Source organism: Falco peregrinus, chromosome 6 (assembly GCF_023634155.1).
Source record: "Falco peregrinus isolate bFalPer1 chromosome 6, bFalPer1.pri, whole genome shotgun sequence".
NCBI lineage: Eukaryota > Metazoa > Chordata > Aves > Falconiformes > Falconidae > Falco > Falco peregrinus.
The window spans coordinates 19,637,929-19,655,387 of NC_073726.1; the positions used below are offsets into that span (position 1 = coordinate 19,637,929).

At 39.0% G+C, this 17,459-nt stretch overlaps 1 long non-coding RNA gene across 1 annotated transcript in view; it reads left to right on the forward strand.

The window, feature by feature from the left end:
• LOC129784699 (uncharacterized) overlaps positions 1 to 14,266 on the forward strand; it is a 30,489-nt gene extending 16,223 nt beyond the window's left edge. Inside the window, exons 2-3 of the long non-coding RNA XR_008747710.1 lie at positions 10,447 to 10,575; positions 13,532 to 14,266. This is a non-coding gene — a long non-coding RNA (uncharacterized LOC129784699). The remainder of the gene's footprint in view (positions 1 to 10,446; positions 10,576 to 13,531) is intronic.
• Positions 14,267 to 17,459: the final 3,193 nt, after the last annotated feature.

Genomic DNA, 17,459 nt, shown 5'->3' on the forward strand with positions numbered 1-17,459 from the left:
CTCACAGGAGGTTGTAAGCAAGGTCAAGGACTTGCATTTCTCATAGATGATTTTCTGTTGCCTTGGTTGTGATTCTGTAATCAGTGAATGGTCCTAAAATTTTCTTGCCCATTATGCACAACTGTTGGATATTGCTTTCTAAGAAGGAACATGTTGGGGGGAATTTCCTTGAATGAACTAAACCACGTCTGGCTGTTCTTTCTCATAATGATTTTCTGGTTGGCACAGTGAATAAGTTTAGGTATTTCCTGAGATGTGTTGTGAAAGTAATAATTTCAAATGCTACTTATCTGAATTCTTCATTCTACTGTTTCAACCGAGAAGTGATTACATCTTCTATTAGCAATGTAATTTCATAGTGAGATATTTAACTTCTTTTGAGAGAGGCTAAATGGCTTTTACTTAGAAAAACACAGTTGCTCTGGTGTCTTTACTTGAGTACGCTGTATTTCATTGTTATAAACAGCATAAAAATATCAGAAAATGTTCATGGACTATACTGAAATGATGTATATGTGTGATTTTTAGTAAGCTTTAATGTTTTAGTTGTATAGAAACTGGATATAAACCAGTACAGGCTAATATTTAGTGTCAGCTCACCTCTGATTTATTTGCATACATTTGTGTCATGAAAGCCAATGAAGTAATTCAAAGTTTCTGGAAAAAATTAGATACTCTGTAGAATAACTTTATTTCTTAACAATCTGCTTTTAGGAGCTGTTTTGAATAAGCAATGTAGATTTGTGCTTGTCTTCAACATGATTCTGGAACTTTGATGCACATAATTATTGACAGGCAGAACCAGGCTTGATATAGCATCTTCTGAATAAATAGGGAACATTTTCATTTTGGTGTTTCAGGTAACAGTTCCTAAATTTAGTCTTTTAATGCTTACTGGACTGGAGTTTTGAAACCTTCCTTACAGCAGTATCAGATATTGGAGGGTATAAGTTTATGCTTTTTTACCCATTAAGTTGCCAAGTTAAACTGAATGAATTTTCATTACTGTGTCTGTGAATTTCTCTTCTGTTGCATTATGCCAGCATTGTAGCTGCTGTGATTTGGTGAAAAATGGGAGAAAAGAAAAAAAAAAAAAAGAGAGAGAGAAAAATCTCAAAACATCCAACCCCAAAACCTCTTGCCAGCTGTTAAGGGCATGCTCCCAAGTTGTACTTGCCTGATTCGCTGTCACTGGTGTGGGACAGTGATCTGTGGGTTTACAGACCGCTGCTTACTCGAGCTCCTTCTCTGTAAATGTGGCAAGATGCATGTGACTATGCCTCCTTACATTCCTTAGGAACCCTCTGACTTGCAGCCGCTGAGCCTTTCACTGCTCAGAGAAATGACCCTCTGTCCAGCTCAACCAGGAACTTTTCAGTTCCCACTGATTTTTGGCATTTGCACAAAATTTCCCCCTAAAGACCCTAAATAAATGGATCAAACAGACTTCAAAAGATTTGTCTTCTCTTTAAAAGGGGACTCTATTAGTTCAGAAGAATCTGGAACTTTTCCGGGAGAACACAAAGCTTGGGGGAAGGGTTATATTATTGTTGGGGTTTTTTAGACACTTTCTGAGTATTGAGACAGTGGTTGCTGTGATTCTTACGCTTTGGCATTTCATAGTAGTATTTGACAGCACTCCTACACAAAAAGAAAAGAAAAGAAAAAAAAAAGATAATTGCAACCTAAAACATACAAAAAAGTGGTCGACATGAAGCTTTTATTTGAAAACAAGTATTTCTGTGACCTGTGTCTGTAATGCAAATGAAAAGTCCAAGTCAGGAAATGGAAGGAAAAAAGCAGTGCTTTGCTAAAGTTGAAAAATGGGAGCCTGACATTTGAATTACTGTTATACTGGTATTATTGTACTGACTCAAGGAAATTTATTCCAAATCTGCTCTGCATTAGTGTAGACTATCCTTCTGTGTACTTAAATGTTAAGGAACAAGAATATCAATGGGATTGCTGGGTATCTGCAACACCAAAGCCGCAAAAGCAGCAGAGAGTATTTAATTAGTCTTAACATGCTTATGTATATGCAATGAACACAGCCACAGAGTACTCAGTTGTTTCTATTTTGCAACTATATAAGAGTGAATTTGAGAAATTTAGTACGCTGTAGGTGGGTATGAGGGTCTGTAAGTTCTGATAGTAATTATTACAGCACAGTGAGCAAATCTTCCTTTGTAGTAAATTCTTGCTATCACACAGTCTCACAGGTAGTGTTTCAGAGCTACTCTGGTATCCCTGTGTTTCCCACAGCTATGGCTCAGCAAAACTCAGGCATGTTACTAGAGCACAGGTCCTTCCCCCGGATTGCTCAGTGATTAAGTTCCACTTCCTGCTTACTTAATTCAAAAATCTGATTATCCTTCAAGATGCAGGAAGGTTCAAAGTTGGACATAGTTGGAAACCGCATGATATTTTTTTTTTCCCAGTAAAACAACAGGGACAAGCTGTTTATACAAATATTGGCACGCTGTTCCTGGCAGCACTACATGAAATGCAGCTGGGTGGCTGGCAGTTCTGTGCTCTTCCCAGAGGCACAACTGGAGACTTAGTAAAGAAAACCTGTTTCTACCAAGCTTTATAGAGAAAGCAAACTGCTTTCATGGCCACAGCAGCCACTATCATGTTTTCTTTAAAGATAATAAGAATAGTTCCATTTTGTCAGAAGAATTTCAGTTCCGAGTTCCTTTAAAATAATTCTTGTTTTAGAATAAAGGCTACTCATGCAATGCCTGGGTTACACATTTTAAAGCATTTCATGTAGCAGTAAATCCATGTTACGTTCTCAGTGGGCCCTCACGAAACATTTCCTACTGGCTATGACCCACCACCGTCAGCAAAAAATTCATGGACAAATCTCTGGGTTTGTAAACAACTTTTGCTAATTGCAGAAGGTCACAGAAGAAGATTATTGTGCTTGGGGAACTGAAGAGCTGAGTTCTTTAACCTCACACATTTGGTATTGAATCATTTACTTAAGAAACTTTGATATAAAGTATTTCAGTCCACGTAGCAGCACATAATCAACTCTGTCCTTTCTAATGATAATGGGTCTTTTTGGCCATGTTTCACCACTGCAGACAAAATACATGAAGACAGACCTTTGAGTGTTCTAATCTATATGTGCCACTTGCAAAGCAAACAGTGTACTGGAATAATAATTTAAAGGAACATTTCATAGCAGCTGATAATTTTCTGCTGTAACAGGACACTGGGAAAATGCTGACGCTATGAAATGAAATGCTCTCCAGTTAGCTCTCAAGCAGGTGAATGGCTGGGCTTGCTGGGCAGGGCACCTTCAGGCTGCTCAGCCTGCTGGCTGCCCGGCTCTCAGCCCAGCTTTTTCTTCAGCACTCCGCTTCCATTTGTCTCACAGCACATTTTTCAGAAATGTACTATATATATATATATATATATATATAAATTTAATCATTCACTTCAAGAATGAAAAATGTGTTGTAAGTTTGTAGTTCTAAATACATGATTTGGGCCAAAAGTATTGCACACACTTTTTGTGGTACGCTGTCAAACAAATACCAAAATTCCATACCATACGTGTGGCTTTTGACAAACAATAATAAGCCAATTATCTTTTTTTTTTCTGGATGTACATGAAACACAATTCACATGCCTTACATGGCAGATACATGCACATATATAAAAGACTGCCATAAAATATTCTATAACAGAATGTAAATACATTTTTGTTTCTTCACATAAATGGACTCATTTTTCTTGATCAAGACTGAAATGCTGTTTATATGAGTAAGTAGCAAAGGTTATGTGAAAATAACAACTAATAATCACGATGCCCCATACTGCTTGACAGTTCCCCTATTCCTGATAAGCTTAGTTAAATATTAATGAAGTTTTATTTGAAATTCTCCTTTCTAGATTGTTTTTTTTTTTGGCCTGAGATAAAACACAGGGGCAGCTAGCATGTTCTCTGTGCCACTGTAAAATTTAAAGCTACCTATTTTTTCTTCATATAGCAATATTTTTAGTGTAAACAATCAAAAAGGTGGGGGAGAGCTGGTCTTACAGCAAAGGGAGGGAGTTTGCAGATTTGCTGCCAGTTCTGGTACCAGCTCTTTGGGCTCTGGACCACGAGGTTCTGGTTGAAGCTGAGGCAAGCCGAGCTGTGATTAACCAACCGACTGAACACTGGCATATTGCAAGCCACAAAATTTAATATGATTACTCTTGAAGATAGCAAAGTAATTTGGGTTTCATTAGGATGTTTTTGGTTTTCATAAAATGTATGTATCTTCAAATGTGGGTTGCTGGATGAAAGCAGAAGTGAAAGTCCAGTGGCATTTGGAGCTGTCACGTTTTTAGCTAGAAGTCAGTTTTGAAGCAACCCAGTGCAACTACACCAGCAGATAATCAGCTTTTTGGCAGAGGGATGGCTCTAAGATAGGGCTAGGTTACAGCTGAAGACCGAGCTGTTACTTTATCCAAGGCATGCATATTAAATGGAGAGGAATGAATGATGGTGAAATTGTGAAAACATGTGGAGGCAAATTTAGCTAGAAACTATATTCCACTCAGTTGAACTGAAGTAAGCATGTAGCCGTACTTCACTACCCACAAACGAGAGAGTGCATTGTAAAGCAGTGGCACTCTTCTGGAATCCCCAAGAGAAAGGAAGAGTGTTAGGATCAGGAAATCTGATTCCATAAAGCTCTGACCAGTTTCCATGACTTTCCAGCACACATTGTCACAGCAAGGGCAGTAGTACAGGTGATAGACTGGGTATGCTGGATGCTTACTAGCAAAAGCATCTGTTGGGGCAACATAAAGTTGCAAGTTTTTAGTCTGTCAGCATAATATGTGCCCTTTCTAACACAATCCTGACAGAACTAGATGTGACTAAAGTGAAACTCCCCATAGCCTTCAAAGGCTGAATTGTAATGTGGGCAAATGGCATCAAAATTAGTGCAGAATTCCTGATCACAAACTTATGTTCCCACGGGAGGTTTTTGATGGAAGGGGAAGATAGTATTGTGCAAACAATGCAAGAACTCTTTAGATCCTGTTGGTGAATTTTTTCTAGTATTAGAGTTTATACGTATATAGAGTTTATATTAGAGTCTAATATGAGTATTAGAGAAGCCAGATAAGTCTGTGTTAGGAAAATCTTATTCCCTAACTATTGTACCAATTAGTCTTTATAGTATGAAGTTGAATGAACTTTCTTAATAGTATGAAATTATATTAGCTTTTGTAAGAGATATATAGTTTACATTGAATACTGCATAGCCATGGTGAAGTCAGCATGATTAAAGGGCCCCGGTTCATTGCAAGGAGGAGGACAGCCCCCATCCTGAATTTAAAGAACTTTGTTTCTTGGAATCTTAAAGCCAACTGAGATAAAAGCTCTCCAGCACCTCTGTGAAATGCTTCCATTATCTGGCATCATAGATAAGTAATAGTAGAAAGACTGACTCCAAGGACATCTAGCTCAAGAAAGAAGCGAATGGTGGCACAACAGTTGCTTTTAACAATATTAGTGTGTATGTGTTAAGTAGTAACTGGTCAAATCATGTTGTGCCTGAATGCTTGAAAGGTGCAAGAACCACGTGTGAAACCACATTTGGTGTGCCTCAATTGGAATGGGACATCTCACACACATGAATAAGGAATGAGTCTTGTAATTCTATACTTCGCATCCTAACCTCTCTCCTCGGTTGGCATGGGCCAGTTGCAAAATTTCATGACATCTGTTTGACTTTCTGCCCACAAAAAATTGGTGGTGAATGTGATTGTAGATGGTAGTTTGCACTGTAGTGACCTTGAGGTACTAGAGCTCAAAATCCAGAGGAAGTGAGGAAAAGAAGCAGCAGAGTTAGCATCGTGGACCTCAAGACAAGTCACTTAAGCTTATTTAGGGAACTTCCATGCAGAATCCAACCAGAGGCTGTCATGAGAGGGCAACATGCTCCAGAGAGTGTATTTTTACTAACTAGCTTTTAAAGAAAACTTACTGAAAGTTCAGCAACATCTCCCCATACAACCATTTATAGAAAAAGGGAGAATTTTGACAGTACTCCAGCTCAGGAAAGCAATTAACTTCTTAGTGAACCAGTATGTACAAAGCATAGAAGTGAAACAAGGACAGCAATACATATGAGTGATCATCATGCATTTAGTGAAAACATCAGAAAAGTCAAAGCTCAGGTGGAGCTAAACTTGGGAGCCAGGGATGTAGGAAGAAGGGATTCAACAAGCATGGCAGTAGCTGATGAATGGGAGAGTCAATTTGGTGACAATGATTCTGAAAAGCCTGAAGTATTCCTTGATTTTCTTGCCCCAGTCACTACAAAGATCCTCCCAGATCACTGCCTATAGGAGGCTGGTAAGGAGGCTAGCCAACAGTGGGGATGCAACAAATTCAAAACTACTTTAAAAAGCTGAGCATATTCACATCTGTGGGTTAGATGGCATTCATTGAAGTGTGATTGCAGGATGACTGTGTTATCTACAAAAACATCATAGTGATCGGAGGAAGTCCCTGTCTTGAAAGACGTTAATATTACCCTCATCTTTAAGAGTGGCACAAAGGAGGCTCCAGGTCAGAAAGATTGGCCAACCTCACCTCAGACTGGACATCATGTACTTCTGCAATCCATTTACAAGCACTGGAAAAACAAGAAAGTCCTTCAGGAACAGTAAGCACAAATTTACCAAGGACAGGTCATTCTTGACCAGCTTGACTGCCTTATATGATGAAATGGCTGGCTATGAGGCAGGGGGAGAGCAGCAGAGATCAGATACTTTAACTTTCATAAGGCTTTTGACTTAGGAAACATGCACTGGATGAAGTGTGCATTAGATGGGCTCATAATTGAATTGACCATGGGACTCAAATGATAGTAATCAATGCATTGACATGTAGTTGGCCGTTATTAACAAGTACCCCAGGGGTCAATACTGGGACTGATACTGTTGAATATCATCATTATCATCTCAAATGATGAGACAGACCACATCCTCAGGAAATGTATAGATTACATTAAATTTGAGTAGGGTGATCGACATGTTGACGGTTGAGATTCAGTCCAGAGGGGTTTTGAAAAGCTTGAAGACTAGGCCAACAGAAACTAAGCTCAACAAGAAGCCTAAATTTCTGTGCCTAGGGCAGGATAACACCAGGTATCATTACAGGCCACAAACTGACCCACTGAACTGCAGACTTGCTGAAAAGGCTATGGTGGACACCAAGCTGAATATAAACCAACAGTGTGCTCTCATCGTAGATAAGACAAACTGCTTATTGAATAGGAAAGCATGTCCAACAAATTGAGGAAGTCATCATTACCCTCTGCATGGTGCTGGTGCGCATGCACATGAAATATTCTGTACAGTTTTGGGCCATCTCACTCGGTCTTGAAAATGGTGAGAATCTATCCAACCACTAAGACGATTAGGGGCCTAGAGAGTATGACTTGTGAGGAGAGGTTGAGTTTGACGGGCTTACTGAATCTAGCAAAGGGGAGGCTAAGGGTCAATGTAACCACAGCCTAAAGCTACTTTCAAGGGAATGGTAAAGCAAAAGCCAAAATCTTCTCAATAGTGGCAGATGTATGAGAAGAGAAAAGACCCAGAGGCTGAACATCTTTGAACGTTAGGAAAAGCTTCTTTACTTAGTGGGAGTGGGATAACGTAGCATTGGAAGACTGTATACTCTGTCCTTGGAGGTTTTCACATCATAGCTAATCAAAGCTGCAGCTGATGTAATGTAACATTGATGAAACTCGGTTTAAGTGGAAAGATGGACATGAGATCTCTGGATATACTCCTTCCAGCTATACTTTCTGTGATTGGTTTCTGTTGTGTATCTACATTCTGTTCAAGTTCAGGCAAATGTATATTCACTTGGTCTATCTGAAGTTGTTACACTGAAGGAAAGGAGTAGGAATTCACTTCAGGCAGTAGGAGAGTGTCCTCTGACTTGTATCTGACTTCAGCTTGCCACTGTCTTAACGCACTTTGCAACATCATCTGAAAATGCACTACACTACATACAAATGCAAGAGTCAAACAGTAATAAGAAGATACCGTAAGTTCATAGTGAGAACCTTTCCCTGTTTAAACCTCTGACAGTTTTACACACCTAATGATTGTGGGGAAAAAAAAAAAAAGAAAAAAGTCCAAGATGCTCTAAATACAGTGTAATCTGATTATGTATTCTTCTGCCTGTTGCCAGCAAACAAATATTACGCCATATGCTTCATGATCGAGCAATGCAGTTGTGTGATTACACAGTACTAGTTGGCCAGATCTCTTCTGTGTCTACATAATCCTATGTGTTCCTCAAAGCTGTGAATGAGAAGATAATATTTTTCATCTGTTATCATGCCACTGTAGTTAAGGAGGTGGAGAGCATTACCAGTATTAATTAAGCTTAAATGACACTGTAATAACTGCCATTAGCAACTCAGTCCTATCTTCTATTTCAGTCTTTGTTTTTCTGAGCGCTCTTGTAAATTGCTCTGATTTATACTTTCATTTATTTTATTTTATTTTTTTTTTATTATAAATCCTCTTGCTGTGCAGATAATAGTTTCAAGGGCTGCCACTTTTACTTTATCAGACTTTGGCTAATGCAGCTGTATTTCACAGAAAATTCACAGAAATTATTGCTGAGTCAGTTCAATCCTGAATTCCAACATAATTGGGCTAAGCAATTTGAGCAATTTGAGATTAACCATGGCAGCATGAGCAGGAGTTTGGCCTTGTGAAAATAATCCTTCAGACAATCTTCTACAACAGATATAGATATGACTTCTTTTGTTCCCTGAGTGGAGATAGGAAATGGGTAGTGATACTTTGGATCCAAATCTCTTTCTAGATCTGATCCTTAGCTCTGCAAGAAAATGTTGCCCTTTATATGAGCTGTGATGAAACTACAGTTTAATCAATACTGAGTGATGAAGACACGTTTAAAATGAATTATCAGTGTGGGTATCCTTCCAGGAAATATCTAGAAAATATTGATTCTGTTTGACTCTGGATAAGCTCTACAAGTATCTGTATTATGTTGCATACATGACTATGAAGATGGGGTTAATTTGCCTATCCAGCTACCAGAGGCCATGTTTAGCTATTTGGCATAAATATTAGATGTGCGTTTAAACTAATTAAGCAACTCTTTCACTCTTACCATCTTATGTGTTCCCTCTGTTTGTACTGCCTCAGGTTCACTGTGCTAGGGAAGATATCCAGCTGGAAACTAACCCAGGAAAAAAGGGGTTTGGTTGTAATGACTCAGCAGAAGGGACAGATCAAGGGTTGAGGACAGCTACCTGGTGACAGACGCTTAAATTAACATAGTCAACGAGGAAATGAATGCTCAAGTCTTCTTTTTGTATGTACGTGCTGAACTACTTTTCTAGATCTTCTGTTACAAAAGACATACTTCAGTGTCCTCCTCCCTGTGTAGAAACCCTTTGCTGCCCAGGAGAAGCTCATTTTTCAGTTCTGAACTGCAGCAGTTAGTAAGCTGTACATCTGCTGAAGGGACACTCTCATCACTGAAGAATGGTGTTCAAGCTGACCATCTGACGTAAACTCTCTCACCATTTAATCAACAAATGTGTGGCTATGACCATCTAAGTGCTTGTAATACACAGCTACTATGTGTGTAACCACTGGCCTCTTAGACAGATCCTTTGTGCTGTGGCCTCTTTGCATCTATCATCCCTTAGACTTTATGCCAGAAGTCAACATTCTTAATTTATTCCCTTAAAGAAAAATAGTAGTTTTTAAAAGCATTTACAATTCATCCTCTGAGCCTTCATGTGAATATATGATGATAATAGTAATTAATTAAGTATGCTCTTTCTAAAGATGTCACAGAAGGCTACAAAAGCTTTTAAGAAATTGGTCCTTAGAACATCACTATGATTTGGGGAAATATTTTTTTTCTCCTTTTTTCCTGATTAAAAATGTTAAACTTGTAGAATAAGTCCTTTGTCCAAGGTCCAGAAACAAATTCTGAGTACAGATTTGGAGTTCCAGCAGAAGCAATGAGTTTAACCATTTGGTGTTCATACCTATAGAAAATAAAAAGCTCACCTAGATTTTAATTGGGCTATTTCATAATTTGCCCATAATTTTTTGGAAAACTAGAACCCTAGATAAAGACTTGGAAAGATGCATTCAAGTCCTTCTCTGCAAGCTATAGTCCTTGCTCTTTGAGTACAGATAGCTGTAGAATTGTGCAGTGCACAAAACTGTAGGATTGTGCAAAGGGCAATCAAGGTAATCCTATTTTAGGGTGGTTCTTGCATCAGGGTCTGAAGTTAGGTGAGTTTTGAGTGGGTCCGTAACAGTATATGGGGAGCATGTTCCTCATGAGAAGATGCTGACTGCAAGGTGATCTGCAAATGTGAGTTTAGGGATTTAGAAACGTTTGACCTTTTCTGCTGTCAGGAACGTACTGCAGAACAAGCTTTCTGGATCTGCAAACACTTAAATGACTCCTGAAGTGAGAAGAATTTTCTTTGGTTAAACAAGAACACTGCGCAGACTGAGCAACTGAGGAAAGGAGGAGACCTCAAGGTAAGGTGCAGGGGCCCTGTAGCCCTCTTCATCACTATTTCGTCCAGCCAAGGCTCAGATATAAAAGTGCATGGCCTTAAGTTCAACAGGGCAGGGAGCAATACATGTGTGTTCGAGAACGGAGAAGGACCAGTAAAGGAGAAATAAGTAGCAGAGGACGTCTGGTCAGTCCACTAGAGACAGAGGGGACTGTGAACTTAAAACCACAGCAAATAACTAGCATAATTTTATCTACCTTATCCAACAGAATAACTGCACTTCTGCACAGAGAATTGCAGTGCAAAATCCTACTAAATTACAGAAATTATCTGAAATCTGTAAGTCAGTAGAGTGTAATATTTATTAAGAATTTAAGTATCTCAATAGAGTTTAATAATCTGACTTTTATACAAAAGTGAAAAACCAAAACAAACAACAAAACTAAAACCCAAACCCAAACAAACCAACGCAAACCCACCTTTATTCTGGAATGTTTTAAAAACAAGATTGTGTTACAAAAAAAAATAAATATACTTTTTACATGGTGTCAATGAAGCTAAGAAGACTGTAAGTAGGATAAGAAGAATGCAGAGGAACTGGAGAAAGTCCAGAGGAGAAACCCAGACTGACACAAGTGTGCATGATCACTATGGAAAGGCTGAATGCACTTTATTTGGTCAAGACTAAACAAAGTATAAAAGTGTGGTACTATGTATTGTAGTAAGGAGGATGATGATCAGTTTTTCTCCATGTCAACTGGAGGAAAAAAAAGCCTAGTTATTGTCAAAGGAGATTCAGGGTGGATATTTGCAATAATATCTGATGATGCTTTTCTGTTTAAAAAAATGGCAATTTCCAATAAAACAATAACTGATATACAGAAAATATTTAGAAAAATTAGGATAGATGTGAAAATGAATTACGGTTGGTTGCTAGTTTAGAAATAATTTTTTAAAAATATAACTGTACTTTATTAATAATAAAGTATGTGCAGGAAAAAAAGGAGCATGTCAGGCTACAATAATTCATCAGTATTGCAAGACAGAAGAAAAAAAATCACAGTTTCCACAGGGCAGGAATTATTCTTAGTCCTCAGCAAAGATAAAAGCCCAGGAAGAAAGAATTGAATACAGGAGGGATATTGATGATGGAGTAGAAAGTACCTCTAAGAAGACTTTGCTTTCTACAGTCATGGGCTGCTGTCCTAAGAATGATGAGGAAGAACATCAAACAATAAAAATTTGCTAAAGAATGAGGAGAATTTACTGACCTGATCCCAAAGAAAGAAATTGGGGTGAAAACTGGAAGCCAACACAGGGCTTTGGAAGTGGCAAAAAGTTACTGGAACTACCAAAGGTGCAGTCTAGTCTTTTCAGCCTTGGCACCTGCACTGCATGTACTTTTAGGCGCTGGTAACAGTCCGTTACAGGTGCCTGTATGGAGTGAAAATGACCTAAAAGGGACTGTCTGCCTGAATTTACATCTATTTATTAGGCTTGCTGGAGCCCATTCATGCTGAGCATCTGAGATGTCTAGTCTCAAATATCAAGACCACATAAAAAGTTAGGAAGAAATTGAAGTTTAACACCAAAACTATGATTTCACTGAAGCATCAAGATATTTGGTTGGAAAAACTGCAAAGTTAAAATATCTACATAGAAAGATAAAGTCTTTCTATATTAAACCAGATTTTCTCTACAGACTGTATTTTCCAGAAGGGCACTGCAAGTCTCTATCTTTAATGGCCTTCTCCAAGGGTAGAACCTGAGGGAATCTTAATTATCCACAAAACTGTTTGAAAGTAATAGAAAATGACATAGAAAATTAGAAATTATAGGCAAGATATTTTAGATCCCCGATTTGTGAAAGAAGTTGGAACAGCAGAGTGTAGATTGACGAGTGTAAAACTCAGTTTTCCACCAACTCAGGAAACTGCTGGGTTTATTCTTACAATATAGTATAATAGAAATATTATTAATTGCCACATGACAGTCTTAAAGGCATAATAACAAGCCACTTAAAGGAAAAGAGAGATAAGAATCAGTAAGAGATCACTATAACTGCATTGGGACCTCTTAAATAGCAGGGTGGGTGGAAACAGTGACATAAGCATGATCACACTTGACAAACAGATAGTTAAGGCTTTCTTGGTGATGGAATTTTAAACTCTTCTTGCAGAGATAATTAAATCTGCAATTGCCACATCCTGCATGGGCACTCGGATCACTTACATAGACACCCATGCACACATATTTATGAGGAAAAGTACTTATGAGGGATTAATGTTGAATTAATTTCAGTGATCTGTAGATGTTCCCACAAATTCAGGACTTTTCAGGATGTCAGTGTGCAACATAGAGGCACATATTCATCTTGGGCAAGGCAGCTATGCCTCTAAGCAAGTAAAGGAGTTTAACTGCTGGCATTCCAACATATTCCAGCAGGGCAGTAGGCTGCTAAACTTCCTTCTATATGTGACTGTATAAGTAGTTTTCTTCCTCTCTGTGTAGTAATTCAGACCATGTAAATAGTCCCTCTGGATGACACTGGAGTGAAAACAGCTTAATTAATTTTATTGTCTTTGTCCATCAGTACCTAATTATCTGTCATGCACAAGTACCAGAGGGGGTTTGTTCTTCTCTGGGTCTTTAAACGTTAAATACAACTACTAGCCACCATTGTGTACTTTCTACTATAGCCCATTTGACTGAAAGCCAACACCTGGCATACCATCATTCCTAAAAGCAATTTCTGCTTGATTTTAAGCTTATGTTCTTTTTGTGGCTAAGCCAGGATGTCTAAATGATCAACTCTGAGTGAAGGATTCCCTTGAATGTGTTTGTAAGTAGTTTTGTATGTAAGTGACTGTTCAGTGGTGGCTTTCCTGTCACAAGTCTTGTCCATAATGCACAAGTTTTCTTTGCGCTCTTTCTGATAATTGCTCTTACAATTTGGTCTTTGTTCATTTACCTTACAGGTAATTTTGTTGGAGCAGATTTCCTGGTACGTGCTTCTAAAACTTAACCTCAAACTTGTCTCCTGAGGATCCCCATCTCCCCATGACATGGTTGATATAGCTTGTCTCCTGTGCTTCAAGTGTTTGTGATGTTGTAAATCAAATTTGGAAAGTCACAGGTATATTCAGTCTTTTGTAGTGATTTAGGAGAAAGTTTGTGTTCTAAAAACAGAACTTGGATGCAGCTTAAGCCATGCTGCATGCTTGCTGTACTTTAAATGCTGTAATAATTACTTTTAAACTTTGGCACTCAAGTTCCATATTTGTTAAAAGCACAGATGAAGCACTCAAGTCACCAGTGCACAGGATTTCACTTGTTTCATCTGTTTGATCTAGCAGAAACTGTGGGATGATCCATAACCACACAAAGTATGTTTTAAAACAGGTAGAGAAAAATAACTTACGTTGGTTGTGATTTAAAGTAGTTGAGGGGATCACAAATATGATATTTTATGTATATGGGTAATAGAAGACGAAACAGGAATGTTTTACACAGTGGCTATGTCAAAGCATTCAAGTTTTCTGATCTTCCTCAAAACATGGCAGTTTTGTTTATGAATCCCAGTCGATTTTATGCAATCAACTTTTTCATGTCAAAGTCAAGTCAAAGTAGAATCAGTTGCATTGTTGCTGGCGCTAGAAGGTTTTCAGCCCTAGTGGTTATAAGTGGTCCTTGAATTATGCAACTTTCTTTTTTAAAACTGTGGCAGAATGACAAACATCCCAGTCAGTGTATAAAAACAATGCTGTCAAAGCTAACGTGGCTGCTAAAATGTTGGCTAATACGAATTCTGAGGTGTGATTCTGAGATAACTGGAAACTTTTAAGTTCATCTCAGAAACAGTTATTAACGATGTGCTTCATTATACTAGCTGTAAAGTCTCCCAGCATGAAACTAATTTTAGGGAATATTAGGAGTAAGCCAGTAAAACTCTGTGTGTGTTACAGCATTACTCTATCAACTAAATGATGACTGAAATAGAGGGGTCAAATGAGACTGGATATTTTACTGAGGTTTGAGTACAAAGGTGCTTAGGCTGGGCAAGATCCTTCATCTTCATCAGAGCCTTGCACTCACTTCTGTTTCTTTTTCTTTGCACCTCACGCTTGTTGTTGGTGTTGTGAAGTTTCCAGAAGGTGTTTCAGTCTTGTTTCCCTTCCCTTGTCTGTTTGAACACAAGGGACATGCTCCCAGGCCTGAAGTGGGAGAGGAACAGAGGAGTGTCACTTTGTACAGAGGCAGGTCAACGCAGCACAGAGGATGGGGCTTGCTCCAAATCCTGGACCTAAACCAGGAGGAGGTCTGTGAAGGTCTGCAGCTGGTTTGTTGTGTTTTCCTTTGGTCAGGATCCTGAGGGCATTAATTGTTCTAGTTCACCCCCTCCTGGGGCCTCCTCCATGCTGATCTATGGCCCAGGTCCCCATTCCAGCCCAGCCTGGTGCCATCAGCCCCTGCCCCAGCCCAGGGGGAGCTGTTGGCCTGCACTGCTGCAAAATTTTAATTATTTTCTTTGTCTCTGTTGAATTTGCATACTTTTCATAGCTGGAACTTTATGAAAGAGTCATTGCATACAGGAAGGTTTAGGGATGCCACCTCCTTGGAAAAAGTAACACAGGTGATTGTTGTGTTCGTCCAAGGCTTTCAGTGTTAAGCACTACCTTCAACGGTGCCAGGCTGCAGACTGACATTTCTGTCTTTAGCTGTAGGCATTGGTATAGCTCATGAAACATGCAAAATAAAACCCACCCAAATTAAAACAAAAACAAAAAACCACCAACAAAACAATGGGACTTTTCACCACTGTCCTTAAAAAGAGCTGAATCAGGATTGCAGATTCTGTACCATTTGCCAAGATGATGTTTTGAATGTGGTGAAGGTCCAAAACATGCAGTCTGGTTAGTGTGGAGTATTTGGTCCACACCCTGCAATTCTGGGTTAGGGAACATTGTGTTAATTAAACCATATTTTGTGCAATGTTCTTACTAGGAATTTTTATGGGTTTTTTTTCTTAATGAATAATTGTAATAAGCACTTATTCTTAATTACTGGGATTACACTGGTTTGTGGTTTTTTGAAAAATATTATTAATATATTTTGTAAGAACGGTTTAGTTCATGCATGTTTTAAGAAAAAAACCCCTTGGATCTTGTGTTCCAGCTCTGCAAAGGAAAAGCAGCAGGTTTCAGCACTGGAGTAAATGAAGTAGAAAACTTTAAAAAGGAATAATGTGATGAGGCCCTCTTAGTCAAAAAGACCCCAGTGGCTTTTCTCCTTGGTGAAGACACATAAAAGTCCTGGCCTCATTGCCAAATTTTACAATATTTCATCCTTAAATACATGCACTGCACTCATTCTCTACTCTAGTCCTGGTCACTCTGCCTCTCATACCTACATATACTTTTATCCCCAGTGTGAACGTGAGGAAGGAAATTACCCCCAAGAGAATTTGGGCCCCAATTCAGTGAGGTTAGGAGGCTAGTCACTTCAGCCCTCCCCTGCAGTTTACAGAAAGCAGAAGAGGGCTAAGGTCCTAAAGGTCTGAATTTCTTCTCCAGCTTCCTGACTTTCTCCAAAGAGCGGAGAGGGAGATTTAATTTAGCTAAGCTAGCGGTGCCTGGGGAGCCTTTAACCACTATTTAGACATCACAAGGATCCTAAAAAACTTCATTCACCTAAGGCCTCTAACAGTCTGTTGATACTGCCAAATAAAAAGGGGTCAGAACCAAGTGAGGACCACTGAGGCCAAGTGGCACTGATTGTCCTGTATCCACAGCTGAGACCTAGTTGGAGGGGTTCAAAACAGTCAAGGAACTGAGAAGTGCTAAACATTGTGCTCACACTCACTGTTCAGGCTTCCCTTGCCTCTCTATATAGACATACTGGTCTGTTGTCTCTGTACCTGAATTTCTTCTGTCAGTGTACATACTCAGAGCTGTGGAGATAAAAGGTAGGGTCTTGACCTCAGTGAACCAGGTAGTAGAAAACCATTAATACTTGATCCTTTCAGTATCCCCTGAGCAGCACTATGACAAAAGACCGTCTGTTATTCAGAATTAAATAAGGAAGTGTGAATTGATTCAAATTTGGAAATGGGGGTGACCTTGACTACAATCCTGCTTAGGAGAAAGACCTGCCCATGGAGGAGTTCATCTCCATAGCTGAGAGTTCATTGTTAAACATCCTCTGTTAAATGAGGCATGTTTCTAATCTACATTCCCTTTCTTCTGCCTGTCTTGCTTGGATAAGTTATGCAGCTGTTCCCTTATCTGTGCTTTATGTGAGGGACACATAGGTCACACTAGGAACTACATGAACTGTTAAAAATAAATTTGGAGCATTACATTTAAGTGTGTTATGGAGGTATGGAGCTGAGCAACTTGCAAATGTCACTCAGAAAATCTATGGAAAAGCTGGAACTTAACTGTGTCTCCCACAGTACAGGGAAGCCTAGTTCCCTTTTTCCTGTCCTCAAACTGAGCCAGTTCTGTAGCTTTTTATATATCTCACACTGGCACTCTCTTCTTTCTTTAGTGCTTCTTTCAGTTTTTGACCCTTTAGATGCTTGTTTGATATTTCTGGGATCAGATTAAGAATCAAAGTATTGGGCACCAGGGGGCTCAGAGGTAAGAGGATGGCAAATGAGAGAAGATATTCTAGTGGGAAAGGTCCAGAGGATATTTTGCGTAGCCAGGGTCTGAAAGAGCTTTTGGTGATCCTCTCACCACATTTCATTATTAATATCTGTGCTCCATTTATTGCATCCTTCCCATCAGGGACTGATATAGCAGTCAGTTATCTTGGCCAGAAACCCTGACATCCTTTTTGGGAATTAAAACTAAGGGAAGCATGACTATGTGAACTCAGAGAAATTCACTGAGGTCAGTAAAA